The sequence below is a fragment of the Vicugna pacos genome, chromosome 13, assembly GCF_048564905.1.
Source record: "Vicugna pacos chromosome 13, VicPac4, whole genome shotgun sequence".
NCBI lineage: Eukaryota > Metazoa > Chordata > Mammalia > Artiodactyla > Camelidae > Vicugna > Vicugna pacos.
Window position 1 is genome coordinate 32051346 of NC_132999.1, and position 15003 is coordinate 32066348.

General features: G+C 39.8%; 1 protein-coding gene across 12 annotated transcripts in view; it reads left to right on the forward strand.

Moving 5' to 3' along the window:
- BEND5 (BEN domain containing 5) overlaps positions 1–15003 on the forward strand; it is a 925317-nt gene that overhangs the window by 637617 nt on the left and 272697 nt on the right. The window lies entirely within an intron of this gene.

The following is a 15003-nucleotide window of genomic DNA, read 5'->3' on the forward strand; positions in this document are numbered from 1 at the left end:
CAGCAATGGTTTTTATAGAATGCAAGTTATAGATATCAGTCCTTTGTAGACTAGATGCTCTGGAACTTTTGAAAAGCCATAGTTTTTTGTGTGTGTAATGTGTTGTTACTGTGGCCACCAGGAAGTCACAGAACAGGGTGAAACAGATGCTTGTCCCTCTGAATGAAGCTGATAAAGCTCTCTAATAAAATAAAAACGTTCTGGTGAATCCCCAAAACTCTGAGAAAAAAAGAAGAAGGCTTCTACTGAGTGTTACAAAAGGCATGAAAGCATTTTAGGAGTCTAAATGTCTGAGATAAAGAATACATTTGGTTTTTAGTGAATTCAGCTTGCCTGCAGTGCAGGTTAGCAAGTGGTGTTCAGTGTGGTTGTGCTGCCTACAATGTGTTCTGTCCCTGCCATCCATCAGATCCCCAGCCCTTCTTCCTTCCCCCAGTTTAGTTCTCTGGGTCTGGAGATTTTGGTCTTACATTCTGTAGTAGTCTCCTATTGCTGACATTAAAAAATTGCCATGAACTTGGTAGCATAAAACAACACAAATTTATTCTCTTATGGTTCAGGATAAGTCTGAAATTGATCTCTTTGGGCTAAAATCAAGGAATCAACAGGGCTGTATTCCTTCTGGAGGCTCTAGGGGAGAATTTATTTCCCTGCCTTTTCTAAGCTTCTAGAGGCTGCTTGTATTCCTTGGCTTGTGGTTCCCTTTCACTCTTCGAAGCCAGCATTGGCTGGTCAATTCTTCCATGCTGCATCACCCTGACACTAAATCTCCTGCCCTCCTCTTTCACTTACAAGGACCCTAGTGATTATATTGTGCTCATCCAGATAATCCAGGCTAATGTCTCCATCTCAAGATCTTTAACTAAATCATGTCTGTAAAGTTCCTTTTGTCATGTAAGGTAACATATTCAAAGGTTCCAAGGATTAGGACTCAGATATTTTGGGAGGGGGAGTGCATTGCTCTGCCCACCACACCTTCATAATCTCTTTTCCTCTTTCCCTCCCTACCCAACCCAAGATCTGAAAGTGTTCTTCACACTGGATACATAGGTTTTGTTCTCTGTGGTCAGCAATACTTGACTTTCTAATAAAGAATAAGCAGATGATACTTTGGTCTTTTGTTTCACTCTTTAATAAATGTGGTTTGTACCTCTAAAATAGGCATATTGAGCATTTTAAAGATCCTAAGTGAAGATACTGGTGGAATTAGAAGAAAATACTATACTTGAGGTTCAGACATGTGTTGGAAAAAAGAACTCTGCCTAGTGACTGTGTGTTCCACCTAGAAGTGAGTCCCACTTCTAAATAAAAGTTTTCAAAACTAGACTATTTAGAAGACATAGAGTCTGGTCCAGGATACCCCAAAAACAAACAATGAAGGCTTGTGTATGGTGCAGGTACCTGAGAGCTAAATCTAGCCTCAGAAGCTGGTGGTCATGATGATACTGTTATAGTCTGTGATTCTCTATGCACTGAGAATAAATATCTTTCCTCTGCTCTAACCCTCTTCCTAGCATTGATTCTGATGGGTATCATGTGTATCTGGTGCCTATATATTTTGAGCTGAGAATTGGGACACATGATGTATCAGTCAGCATGCTAGCAGGAAACAGATGGCAGCCTCACATTAGGGTAATTTGAAGAGAGCTTAATAAATGGGCTATTTACAAGGTGTGGGCAATGTGTAGGGAAACCACAGGGTATAGTGCAGTTCCCTGGGGCTAGTAAGAGCTCAAAGGGTGTGAAGGGAAGGAATGAGAACCCAACAGTAGAGAGTCATGCAGTAGGCCACCTTGAGTGGAATAGTAACCTTCGGTTGAAGGACAAAGTTAGACTGAGATGACCCCACAGGGAGGAAGATGAGAAAAATAAATACATGGAGCTCATTCTTTTACTTCCCTCTGGTCTCCTGCTAGGGGTCCCCATTGACCAACTCAACCAGAAATCAGAGAGCAGGAGAGCCCACTGATGTAATCCATACAGATAAGCTTCCCTGGGCAAAGAAAATGATGGAGAAGGGTGGAGAGTGAATGTAGAAATGCAAATAGAACATATTAGGCACATATGGTCTAATCACCAACGTATTACTGGAAACAGTGAGATTATTTGAGATGGGACTGTTGGAGAAATGCTGAGATGAATGTTTCCCAGACATATGACTTGTGATACAAATCAAGAAAGTAAGAAATTCATTCAATACTTATAACTTTTAAGGGGATGATTTGTTCATTATATTCCTGTATCCAGTCTAACCCCCTCTTAGATTCATGCCAGGCAGAATGTTGGTGCACATTGAATGAATGAAAGAATGAATTAAAATATATGTCTAGAGACAATGTGAAGAGCTAAGAGCATCCAAAGCTTATAGGAGGAATGATAGGATAAGCTAAGTGACCAATAACTAATATCCAAAATACATATCTAGAATAACAGGAATTTAAACAAGATAGAAGTTTATTTTTCTTCCATATAAAAGTATAGATGTATCCAGAGTTAATATTGTGGCTCTGCTCCTTGAAAACCTTAGGGAGTCAAGTTCTTTCAGCTTTCTGCTCTGCCATCCCTAGGATGTGGCCCTCAACCTCAGTGCCAAATGTGGAATTCTACTATCGCATTCATGTTTCAGGCAGCAGGATGAAGAAAGCCGTGAGAGAAGGGAGAATATGCAGCTATGTGGCACTTTCACTTTTATCCCATTTAATAAAACTCATATTCACACTTAACTAAAAAAAAGGATGAAAATGAAGTCTTCTTTCTGGGTGACCATGTTTCTAGCTAAAAATTGGTAGTTCTATAGATATGGAGGAAAATTAATATAGAAGGACAGCCTGAAGCTTCTGCCACAAAAAGCTAGAATTCTGCTTCTGCTCTAACACCAAACTCCTCATAGGACCTTGAATGTTACTTCCCTTTTCTGGGTACAAGTTTTTCATCTATGAAATGAGAAGGTTGGAGTTGAATAGCCATTTTATAATTATTCTTTGAGGAATTCTTCAGTTAGAACAAAATAATTTGAGACACCTGTCCTGCTTCAGACCCTGTGAGAGGTACTGTGGGGATATGTAGTGAAGTATACAAGTCTCGGTGTACTTCCAGAAGCGTATTGTATACCAGAGGAAATAAGACATTTCCAAACAGATATAATATTTTAAAAAGTATATAATTAAGGATCTCATGAGTTTTTTAAAGAGTTTATGGTTGGACTAGATCATGGAGAAAGATAGGCTTTAAGCTGAGTCTTGAAAGATGGGGGGAATTACTGAATACAGAGTTGGTAAGAAGGTAGCCCAGAGAGCAAGAAACAGCCTGAGTCATTGAGTGGTGGTAGTTGGTCAGAAGTCTGGTATGATTGGAATAGGGAATCTTACTACTGGAAAATAAGGATAGACAGGAAGATTGGGACCAAACTCTGAAAAACTTTGACTGCCATAATAAGGAATTATGGCTATATCCTTTATTTAGATTTAACACACAGACACTGGGTCAGGTACTTTATATATACTATCTTGCCTGTTTCTCGTAACAGTTTTGTGGAGTAGGCAGAATTATCCCAGTTTGGGAGATAAATAATCTAAGGCTAATAAGTTACTTGGCAAAAGCTACAGAGCTAGTTCATGACTAGGCCAGTATTTAAACCCATGACTTCTAATACCATGTCCTGGCACTTTGATGGTTACTTTCCACATTGGACTTAATGAGACCCATTGTAGATTTTGAAAAAGGGATTATACCTTATCCAAAGCTGTATCTTAAAGTGAAATTAATGGAAGTATAGGGTGTGCCTGTGCTGGCTAAACCAGATAGGGAAACACTGTGGCTTGGCTCAGTGCCCCTGTTCTGGGTCTCATACTAGAGACTTTAAGACTTTCTGGCACACTCTTGCAGACAGGACAATTCTTGGTTACCAGGGTGTTTTATATGGCTCGTGTCTGAAGGCACCACTATAATTAGTTAATCCTTATTCCAGTTTGGAGGGAGGATAATCACAAGTAGGAAGGCTAAACATGTCAACTGCCAGTTCTTAGGGAGAGCAGACAGGAAGCAAGCTTTTGAATTCCTAGTGCTGGAACTATTAATCACCATTGGCATGGCTGCTATTGCTGCTAATTATATCATCCAAAATAACATTTTATTTTGTTACTCACCAGAGGCCCTTTCTAACTCCATCAAACAAAAGCACTTGTACGTATATCAAAGCCACAATCTGACATTTAAGGTAAATGCATCATGGGGAAGATCTTTGTTTTCTTGTTGTTTTAACCGCTTTATCAAGATATAATTTACATTCCACAACATCCACTCATTGTACAGTTCTATGATTTTTTAGTAAATTTATAGAGTTTTACAGCTATCACCACAATCCAATTTTAAAATATTTCCATCATCCCAAAGAGTTTCCTTGGAAATCCCCACTTGCACTACTAGCCCTAGGCAACTATTTATCTGCTCTCTGACACTATAAATTTTCCAGTTCTGAACATTTCCTATGAAAGGAATCATACACTATTTAGTCATCTTTTGTGTTCAGCATCTTTCACATAGCATTAGAATTTTAAGTTTCATTCATGTTGTCGCATTTGTCAGTAGTTCATTCATTTTCAGTGCTGAATAGTATTCTATTGAAAAGATATACCATAGTTTGTTTATCTGTTTTCCAGTTGATGAACTTTTGGTTTGTTTCCAGTTTGAGGCTATTATGAACAGTCCTATTATGAACATTCATTTGCGTAAGGTTGAGTAGACATGTAATCACATTTCTCGTGGATGGATTTCTAGGAATGGAATCATTGGGTCATATAAGTTCACATTCAACTTGGAGAAAAAAAACCCTGCTAAACAGTATTCCAGATTAGTAGTGCCATTTCACCTTCCTACCAACAACATAGGAGAGGGAGTTATAGTTTCTCCATGTGCTTGCTAACACTTGGAATTACCTATTTTATTCACTGTAGCCATTTTAGTTGGTATCTCACTGTAGTTTTAATTTTGTTGCCCTAATAACTAATTATGTTGATTATCTTATCATGTGCTCATTTTCCACTCATGTATCTTCTTTGATGAAGTGTTAGTTTAAATCTTTCACCCATTTTAAGAAAATTGGGTTATTTGTGTTCTGATGAGTTTTGAGAGTTCTTATGTATTTTCCATGCAAGTCCTTTGTCAGATACATGCTTTGCAAATATTCCCCCCTAATCTATGCCTTATCTTTTCACTCATTCTCTTAACTATGTCTTTTGAGGAATAGAAATTTTATTTTTGAAGTCCAATGCATCAGTTTTTCTTCTATGCATCATGCTTTTGGAGTCTTATGTAAAAACTCTTTGCTCATTTGAAGGCCACAAAGATTTTCTCCTATGTTTTCTTCTAAATTAAAAAAAATAATGTTCACTTACATTTAAATCCATGATACAATTTTAACTACATTTTTACATATGGCATGGATAAGGGTCTAATTTCATTTTTTGTATATGGATATCCAATTGTTGCAGCACCACTTGTTGAAAAGACTAACCTTTTACTCATGAATTATCTTGGCACCTTTCTCCAGTGCTTCTACCCAGTTTTTCTTATTTCTTTCCTATTTTCAAGCCTAAACTCCCAGGGAGTCCACCCTGTGTCTATGTAGGTCAGCTATGATTGGACTGAGTTTTTGCTCATACAGCCTGAGCCTGTAAGGCTTCCATCCTCTGCCAGTGGTTCTGTGTGTGGGTATGGGGAATACAATCAAAGTTTGAGCAGTTTTCACATCTGCCCTGGCTTTTATTTTCTCTTTTGTGCATATGCACAGCCTCAAGATTGTTCAGGTGTGTGAGGCTGCTTGAGGCTTCTCAGGTCTCTGCTGAGCCTGCACCCAGTCTCAGCCAGAAATATGATTGTTCCAGCCATGCAACTGTGGGCCCTCCTCACCTGCCCACAGACAGTGCTGCTGGGTCTAGGCACTGACCAAATTAACTGAGTCCCTTCGACCATAACAGGGAAGCTGCCAATCCTCACAGTCTGGCCTGCCCTAGCATTCACCAAGCCTGGAGGAAGATGGAACAAATCCAGGATGGAATGTCATAGATCCCCATCCTTATTACCTGATGTTCAGCAGTTTTTTAAGCATAATAGTTTTGAGATTGTTGTCAATTTGATCAATTTCCAAAACACTGAAATGATTATTTGTGTCAGTTTTGTCTAGCTTTATATTTATTTTGGGGGGTAAGGATTTACCAATACTCTTGTTCCAATATACCCAGAATTAGAATTTAACTGACAAACATGAGTTTTTAAATCATATAGTCCTAGTACTGTCAGGCATAGTGAAATATGGCATTATTTTCATGTCATTGGACTAGATGAACACATAACTTGTGTGTGCGTGTGTGTGTGTGTGTGTGTGTATGTGTGTGTTTTAAAAGAAGTAGCTGGAGAAAGTCATTCTCATACTTAGGAATATATGCCAGAAAGAAGTGTCTAACAAAGAAAATAATCTGATAGCATATTTTAGAGAATCACCAGAAAATAATTTATATGAGAATAATATTGTCTAGGCTGTGCCATTGGCTAACTCTATGACTTTGGGAAAATCATTTCTCTATGGACCTCAGAAAGTCAGACCAGATTATTTCAAGTATCCCTTCCAACTTCAACATAAATGTTGATGACATCCTGATTGTATGTCCTGAGTCACATGTTAGATTATTTGTAATGTTGCCTCTTAATCCACCTTTCATTTGATTACAGTAGTATTTATTGCATGCTTAGTATGTGCCAGACCGAAGGCTACAAACTTTTTATACATCATGTCCCTCAGTCCTCACAACACCCCTATTATATGGTTAGTACTATTATTGAATGCCTAACATATACCCAGCTTGTCTAGGCTCTGGGCATACAGCAGTGAAAACAGACATAAAAATCCTTGTCTTCATGGAGCTTACATTCTAGCAGGAAGAGACAGACAATATTGAAGAAATTAAATCAGGAAAGGGGATGCATTTTGGGGTGAAGGCTTCACTTAGACTGAAGCATTTAAGCTCTGAGCTACAAGTATTGTCTTCTCCCGTTTGCATTTTTAAAAACTGAGATACAATGAAGTTAAATAATTTGTCTTTATCATGCAGCTGGGGTTTGAAGCCAAGCCTTTGTGGACCTCCAAAATGGATTCTAAAACAGTCCTATATAAGGCAATATTCTATTCACGTATACAGTTATTTACTGAATTCTTCCAAAGACATTCTTCAGTACTACAAATATCAAATGAGCACCTTCTGCCTGTCAGGCTCTATATTGGATGCTGAAGACAGAAAGATGAATACAAAACACACCCTGCCCCTGAGAAGTGTTTGATGTACTGGGTGGCACAGACGTAAAGGCTAATAATGGCAATGATGGTCAGAAACTTGATATAACAGAAGTAGTAGGCAGAGAAGAGGCACAAGAGAGGAAATGAAACCTTAAGGAAGGCAGCATCTTGAATTGAGAATCAAAATAGCCTCAGTTAGAGGCAGAAATGCATGGTAAGTCCTGACTATTTTGTGTAGTTCCAAACAACAAGAGTATAGGGTCAGCCTAGGAAGAATGAAAATAGTGGTGACTGGGAAGGGAGAGGTGGGTGGAGGCTGGGTCAAGAGGTATCACCTCACACCAGCCAGAATGGCCATCATTCAAAAGTCCACAAATGACCAATGCTGGAGAGGCTGTGGAGAAAAGGGAACCCTCCTACACTGCTGGTGGGAATGCAGTTTGGTGCAGCCACTGTGGAAAATAGTATCTCCATACTATTCCTCAAAAGACTAGGAATAGACATACCATATGATCCAGGAATCCTGCTCCTGGGCATATATCCAGAACCCTACTTCAAAAAAAATCTGCACCCCAATGTTCATAACAGCACTATTTACAATAGCCAAGACATGGAAACAGCCTAAATGTCCATCAACAGATGACTGGCTAAAGATGTGGTATATTTATACAAAGGAATACTATTTAGCCATAAAAACTGACAACATAACGCCATTTGCAGCAACATGGATGTTCCTGGAGATTGTCATTCTAAGTGAAGTAAGCCAGAAAGAGAAAGAAAAATACCATATGAGATCACTCATATGTGGAATCTAAAAAAAAAAAAAAGAACATAAATACAAAACAGAAACAGATTCATAGACATAGAATAGAAACTTGTGGTTGCCAAGGGGGCGAGGGATGGGAAGGGACAGACTGGGATTTCAAAATTTGTAGATACTGACAGGCATATGCAGACTAGGTAAATAAGATTATACTGTATAGCACAGGGAAATATATACAAGACCTTGTGGTAGCCCACAGCGAAAAAAAAAATGTGACAATGAATATATGTATGTTCAAGTATAACTGAAAAATTGTGCTCTACAATGGAATTTGAAACAACATTGTAAAATGACTATAACTCAATTAGAAAATGTAAAAAAAGAAAAAAAGAAAAAAAAAATTGAACTCTATCCTGAGGGCAGTGAGGAACTGAGCAGGAGGGAACATGATCTTTGCAGCACTTAACCCGTCCATCTCCAGGCTGCCCTGCTGCTGATGGCAGCTGATCTAGAAGTCAGGTGAACTCCTGCCTGTCTGTCCAGTTGGCTTTACTTTTCACTGGCAGAGATATTTCACAGGCCAAGAGCACAAGGAGGAAATCTTTGCTACCAAGACATGTGTGTAGTAATAAGAATGTCATAGAAATACACAGAAAAGCTTGACTCTTTGATCTTAACACCTTGCACAGTTTCAGAGTTGGCAAAGACTATAGGGGCCACATTCAAATTTAACAAATATATTAGTCATCTCCTATGGGCAAGGGCCTAAACTATATAGAGCAGCATCTTGTCTTAGCATTCAGAAATAGGACTTTTCAGCCTCTGTTCATATATCTCTTGATGCAGCCTGATCTCCATCCTGATGACAAGAAAGTCCTATTATCCCCAGAAAGAGCTGCCTCCCTATAACCTCTTCTCTTTGATTCTAGCTCCATCCTCTGGGCCCACCTTACAGGTACTTGCTCCTTTAGCCCCTGGACAGGCTGAAAATATAGCAAGACAGTGACCACATACCCTCATGAATCTTCTCTTCTTCAAGCTGATCTCTCCCTTCTTCCTCTCCCCTCCTCCCATAATTCTACATTTCTTCATATTCCATGGTTTCTAAACTTCATACCACCTTTGTTGTTCTCTAGACATGATCTAGGTTGTTAATTTCCTTCTTAAAATGCCAGAACTGAATGTAAAACCCTACAGGTGATCTTAGCAACCCACAGCAGAATAGGACTATTGCCTCTCTTGCTCTGGATGCTACATCTCTAGAAATGTAGCCAGAATTTACATTAGCTTCTTTTAGCAGGGAGGTCTTCTTGTAGTAGATTTTTGTTGTTCTTTCAATAAAGCTATTTTTTAAATTTCTCAGGTAGTCTTTTTAAAATAAACCTTTTATTTTGGAATAGTTTTAGATTTATAGAAAAGTTGAAAAGATAATATAGAGAGTTCCCACATAGCTTTCACACACTTTTTTTCTAATGTTAAAATCCTATATAGTCATAGAACATTTGTCAAAACTAGTAAATTAACATTAGTTCATTACTACACTAAACTTACAGAACTGTATTCAGATTATGTCAGTTTTTTTCACTAATGTCCTTCTTTGGTCCCAGGATCCAATCCAGGATGCCATGTTGGCCTATGCTAATAGATTTTACAAGTGTAATTGTGGCCCCTTACACTTATCCTAAGTTTCAGCTTATTGGTTTTAGTCCTTTGTTCTAGGCTGCTGTGATCATTTTGATTTGCATTCTCTTATCTGCAGTATTAGTAACATCACTTAGAATTTTTAAAGATTATACTTATAAAGTAAAGTAAATTTAAGTTAAGGATACAAGTGTCTAACAGAATAAGACCAGAGACTAAGAAAAGAGATCCATGTATACTATGGAAACTTCTCTAGAATGCCTAGTTTGGTGCTTTTAGATCAATCCCTGGGTTTGATTATTCTACTTATCCCAGGAGTATAAGTCACGTAAGTGAACTAGAGTTACCTGCCTCCAAGTAACTCAATTAAATTCAATTTAGATCAATTTAATTTAATCTCTCTTATGTAGCATATACTATGAGAGATCTAGAAATAAACAAAATGAGTGCCTGCCCCCATTTCTCCATCTTGTCCATAAAAGCATCTATAAAGTTTTATGTAATGACTAGTTCAAATCAATGATGAGTGAGGGAAAACCATATGACAAAGGGCAAAATTTAGAAAAAGGAGTGCTTTCTGGGGAAGGAAGGGTCTGGCTAGGTGGGGCTCTATAATGAGGACCCTGGGCAACAAGGAACCCCCACTGGGATGCCACCCCCCTTCCATGAGCTTGGCTCCCAGATCAGCGAAGTGACAATGAGGATGGTCAGGTGGCAGATGGAAAATTCTGAAAGCCTTATCTTGAAAGATTTTCAGAATCTAAACCAAACAAAGAATCTGGGAGTCAGACAAAAAAAAAATGCAAGATGGTAAAGCCAAGGTGAGGAGGATAGAGAACATGGTATAATCAGAGAAAGCCAGAAAGCTAGGTGAGGGTGAAGAGGAGCACAGCAGATACGTACAAGGAGCTCTGAAAGAACTGAGGATGTGGAGCTTGGCAGCTTCTACTACCATCCTTGTGTGGACCTGTGTGGAAGAGCCAGGATCTCAGAAAGGAGCTGGAGGGAACTGTGACCTTGTGGGCAGGAACATCAAAGGGCAGAAGGTAATACCACAGAAAAGAGGCTGGAGAGGCCAGCACAGATCTGATAAGTATGATAACTTCAAAATAAGGTAGTCTCCTTCCATTCTTTCTGTTCTTTCCCCTTTGTTCTTTCTTCCCTTTTGAAATAAAACATCGTGGAGTTGTAGCTGGCAACATGACCAAACAAATGTATGAAAAATAATTACATCTTTTTGGCTGAGTTTTAAATTGAGTAATTGTTGGAAGTCAGTAATCTCAATTATCAGTCCCTAATCTACCTCTCAGGAGAGTTCTAAGGACCCCCATCTGCACCAAACCTTGTCCTGATCAGACACTCTAAATTAAACAAGCTAAGTGGCTTTGGCTGCCTTCCAGCAGGCCACTTCACAAGTCACCACTCTCTTGGCATAGTTTTTGCTATTCGCTCCAAAAAGACTCCAAATTAATTGGAGGCAGATACATCCTCTCAGCATCTGGCTGAGGGGCTTCCAGCCTACCCTACTGATGCAGGTGGCCCATCCATTCTAATGCCAGCTGCATCTAAACACAGGCCTGGAGGGAAGATGCTGGAAATGGTGACCCTGGGTTCTTCCTCTGCCAGAAGAAGGAGACACATGTCTGATTAACCTCAAGCTACATAGGCTGACCCAGATGACTGCATACCTGCTCCAAACCTGGGTTTCCCTAGGTCAGTGAATGCATCACTCCCGCTGCACATGTCAGAAGCCTGTCCTATGTAACTCCTTTTTATTCACTCCTCACATAGTATTTGTCAGTAAGTGTGATCAAAGCTACAACCCAGTAACCTTAGAATCTATCTCTTCCTTATGTCTGCTACCAGTGCCCTAGTTCAAACTATCAGTGTCTCTCAGGAAGTTACAACAGCTTCTTTAGCCACAGTGCACAATGTGAGGTGAATAGGCCTCCAAGCTCTCTATCTGTTCCACTTACATAGCTATGGCAGCATTATGGCGGCTTCCAGAAAGTCCCAGCCCTCCTCCTGCCCTTGTGTTCCCCTCGCCTCCTCACTGATTCTGTGCTACCTGACCAAGAGACAGTAACTTCCTAGCTAGGTTACCAAATGGCATGCTTCTTGCTAACAGAATGCTACTTTTAGATCATTCTTTCCCCTCCCTTTTATAAAAAAGACCTCATCAAATAAAAAGACATGCTTTGAACTTTGTCAGTCTGTATAACCTTCTGCCATTTCTTATTGCTGTCATCTGCTCACTTCTTGGACACTTCCTTCAATCATAGAGGACTTTGGTCCATAATTATCTTTTCTCCTGCATTGCTGACACCACATTGAGTGATTTCAGTGTCCATGAAAATGACTCACTGAACACCCTGGCCTCTAAGATAAAATAATAAATTCATAACATTTTCTGTAAGATCCTACATAATCTGATCTGTGCCTGCTTCTTCAGCTTCTCTTATACCCCTCTTACTTTGCTGTCCATGCCCTATCCACACTGGCCTTCCTGGTTTTTCCTACGAGCCATAGATTTTTCTCCCTAACTTTTGTACACCCCAGCCCCTCCACCTGAAGTGTTCCTTCTCTAGGCTCTTTGCCTAGCTACTTCCTGTTCTGCTTTTAGTATCCAATTTGAACATCACCTTCTCATGGAATTCTTCCCTGATACACTGTTTCCCAGACTAATTTGAGAGCTTCTGCTTCATGCATCTATAATATACTCTATTTCTCCTTTAAAACACTTATCACTCTTCTGGGTACTCATTTGATATCTATCTTCCTCTGTTCATAGGTTTGGGGAACATTTATATATTTAGAATTTGTATAGGACTGAGGGCAGGTGGAGAAGTCATGCTGTTACAGCCCAAATCCCTTCTTGATATCTGTGTGGTCATATTTTGTTACTTCCTCCAACACCACATTTCCATTTTGTTGAATCAGAAGGTATATAACATTAGGGCACAAGGGCATTTCTTTTATGTGAGTCATAGAATGTCAATGCCAAGAAGAATTTTAAGTGCTTCTACTTCTGGGGATTTAAAACCATGCTCCCTGGTGTCTAAGGAAGGATCTGAATTCTGAACAATAACTTATGGGCCTCCCAGAGGTGGGAGAGAAAAGAGGAACTTCTGAGAAGTCAGTGCTCTGGTCTCTCCTGCCCTCCCTTGCCATACACACCAGAGCAGCCTCTTCTTACTGGTCTTCCCCATAGACTTAGTTTGAAGAAGGACTCAGCTGCTAACAATATTGGCAAACTTCTCCATCTTTCTACAGCTGGAGACACTGGGGTCCAGAGGCAGGAGGTAAATTTCCTGAGTCACTGAGTAGTGGGACAGCTCTAGCTGGAAGACTAGCTTCTGACTCCTGGATTGTCTACTGTAAACCACTGCCTCTCACTCTCAGACCTATCTGCAAGGTTTGCTTATTTGTCTACTCTTTTTGAAAACATAAATGGAGCACCTACAAGGCAGTGAGAAGGAAATTGGATGCCTAAATCAGTAATGTAAGCTACACGGGTTAGAACTCTGAGTCTTCCACTCATTAGCTGTGATAACCTTGGGCCAGTTACTTAACCTTGTTTCCTCATCCCTTTCTTAGTAGATATCCAAAGAAACCCCTTATTCAGTCATAATTTAGTAGACAGATCATGAGGGCTAAAGTCATAGTGGGATTTGAACTTGGGCTCTACCACTTATATCTTTTACGTGTCAAATAACTTCTCTAAGCCTCATCTGCAAACGAGGCATTGTGATTTAGCTTCAGTGTTATGGTCACAACAAGAGGCTTCTAGTAGATGTTAGATAACAGATGTGAAAGTGCCTCCTGAGTTGTTTGTTATTACTTGGATATAGCACATTTATAACACCGAATTTCTCTTACCAGACTCTAAGCTCCCTGAAGGTATACAGTTTGTCATATAAAAATGAGAACAGCTAAGATTTAGAGTAGTTATTACATGCTAAGTATATTCTAGGTACTTTATTATTTCATTTAATCAACTCAACAATCCTATGAAGCTGGTACTACTCTTATCCCCATTTTGTAGATGAGGAAGCTGAGGCATAGAGAGGCTAAGTAACTTTTCCAAGATTATACTACTCTTAAGTGGTAATACCTGTATGGAAGAAACCAAGGTGCAGGTGATTGGTGAGTGAGAAAGGAACTTGTAAAAACATGGAAGAGTCTCCTAACCCAAGCTGAGGAATCAGAAAGAACTGTATAGGCAAGGTAATATTTGAGCTCTCTTGGAGGACACAGTGAGTGAGAAGAACACTAGTGATGTGAGAGAGGGTACAGATTGGAAAGATATCTAGACAGTCGTGCTCAAGATTGGCTGAAGGCTGTGGAGAAGGATGTTTGGGAGTACAGAGAGGAGAGACCTGGGTTTGCCGAGGGAAACAGTTTGGGGAAAGCTGTGGCTGATAGTGGGTCCCAGGGTAAGTCCCCCGTGCTAATGCCATTGCTTAGAGCTCCCTTGGGGGTCATCCCTGCCTACAGCAACTCACCATCCATCAGTATAAGAAGGAAAAGATAAGGGGAACAAAAGGAATCAAAACTGTCATCAACTAGTTGTGACATTCTCTCTTGGCCATTCTTGAAAGACGGAAGTATTACAGATACAGTGGTTGGAAACTCAGAAAGGTGTTCATGGGGGGTGACTTCTTAAAGGCTCTTAGGGAAAAGAAAATAGAGTCAGTTGCAAATCATTATTGTCCAGTTTATAACGAAAATGTCTTTCTGCAGGAAGATTTGTTAAATGAACTGGACATTTTCCTAGAATCCTATTAGCATTCAGGAATATTGTTTTGGTGTTTAAAAAAAAATTACTGGCTACAACTTTTGGCCTTTTTGTGTTTATTTGGCTTAAAGATCTTTAAAAAAGTAGAATTTTAAAGCAACTTGCAACGTGATTTTGGCCTCAGAACTGATTCATTCTCTGCCATCTTACTTTCAAGAAGTTCATTTTGTGTTACTTTGGGTGACTGTGCCAACCAGTGATGGCCTGGGACCAATATGATGAGACATGTTGTTCACAGTCCGCAGGAAGGACAAAGCACAGGGCCTGGAAAGAGAGGGCTGAGTTATCCCACACCGCTGCAGTTGGAATTGGAAAATACAGGTGAGATTTGATTGTTGGCTGGCCCCTGGCTAAAATCTGTGCTCCTCCTCAGAGCCAGCTGTTGAACTTCCCAGGGAACCCTTTAGCTGGCATGGCTGAGGCTGCAGTTACCTCCTCTCAGGGCTGCGCTTGTTTCTGTAGGATTGTTCCCAGCGCTAGGAAAGGAGAGGTGGGAAGGAAATGGGTCATGTG